Source organism: Chiloscyllium plagiosum, chromosome 4 (assembly GCF_004010195.1).
Source record: "Chiloscyllium plagiosum isolate BGI_BamShark_2017 chromosome 4, ASM401019v2, whole genome shotgun sequence".
NCBI classification, from domain to species: domain Eukaryota; kingdom Metazoa; phylum Chordata; class Chondrichthyes; order Orectolobiformes; family Hemiscylliidae; genus Chiloscyllium; species Chiloscyllium plagiosum.
This window is the reverse complement of record NC_057713.1, coordinates 19,007,784-19,009,154: the sequence shown is the minus strand read 5'-3', so window position 1 is coordinate 19,009,154 and position 1,371 is coordinate 19,007,784. Positions and strand designations below refer to the sequence as shown.

Below are 1,371 nucleotides of genomic sequence, written 5' to 3'. Positions count from 1 at the left end.
GCCCAGCACCGATCCTTGTGGCACTCCACTGGTCACAAGCCTCCAGTCTGAAAAACAACCCCCCACCACCACCCTCTGTCTTCTACCTTTGAGCCAGTTCTGTATCCAAATGGCTAGTTCTCCCTGTATTCCATGAGATCTAACCTTGCTAATCAGTCTCTCATGGGGAACCTTGTCAAACGCCTTACTGAAGTCCATATAGATCATATCTACTGCTCTGCCCTCATCAATCCTCTTTGTTACTTCTTCAAAAAACTCAATCAAGTTTGAGAGACATGATTTCTCACGCACAAAGCCATGCTGACTATCCCTAAACAGTCCTTGCCTTTCCAAATACATGTGCATCCTGTCCCTCAGGATTACCTCCAACAACTTGCCCACCACTGAGGTCAGGGTATAGTTTCCTGCTTGTCTTTCCCACCCTTCTTAAACAGTGGCACCACGTTTGCCAACCTCCAGTCTTCGGGCACCACACCTGTGACTATCGATGATACAAATATCTCAGCAAGAGACCTCGCAATCACTTCTCTAGCTTCCCACATTTCTCGGGTACACCGGATCAGGTTCTGGGGATTTATCCACCTTTAACCATTTCATGACATCCAGCACTTCCTCCTCTGTAATATGGACATTTTGCAAGATGTCACCATCTATTTCCCTACAGTCTATATCTTCCATATCCTTTTCCTCAGTAAATACTGATGCACAATATTCATTTAGTATCTCCCCCATTTTCTGTGGCTCCACACAAAGGCCGCCTTGCTGATCTTTGAGGGGCCCTATTCTCTCCCTAGTTACCCTTTTGTCCTTAATGTATTTGTAAAAACCCTTTGGATTCTCCTTAATTCTATTTGTGTGCTGGAAATTTTGGAAAACATGAAGATTGTTAAGTCCTCAGGGACAGACCAGATTTATCCTTGGCTGCTCTGGGAAGCGAAAAAAGAGGTTGCCAAGCCACTGGCGAAGATCTTTGCCTCCTCACTCTCCACGGGAGTCGTACCAGAGGATTGGAAGGAGGTGAATGTTATTCCTCTTTTCAAGGGTAATAGGGAAATCCCTGGCAATTATAGACCAGTCAGTCTTACATCTGTGGTCAGCAAAGTTTTGGAAAGAATTCTGAGGGATAGGATCTATGACTATTTGGCAAAGCATTGCATGATTAAAGGCAGTCAGCATGGCTTTGTGAGGGGCAGATCATGCCTCACAAATCTTATTAAGTTCTTCGAGGAGGTGACAAGACAGGTCGATGAAGGTCGAGCAGTGGATGTGGTGCATATGGACTTCTGCAAGGCATTTGATAAGGTTCCCCATGGTAGGCTCGTTCATAAAGTCAGGAAGTATGGGATACAGGGAGATTTGGCTATCTGGATT

General features: G+C 45.3%; 1 protein-coding gene across 2 annotated transcripts in view; it reads right to left on the bottom strand.

The window, feature by feature from the left end:
- The window catches only part of LOC122548891 (DENN domain-containing protein 3-like), a 77,650-nt gene that overhangs the window by 62,778 nt on the left and 13,501 nt on the right, over positions 1-1,371 (bottom strand). The gene's annotated exons all lie outside the window — the stretch shown is intronic.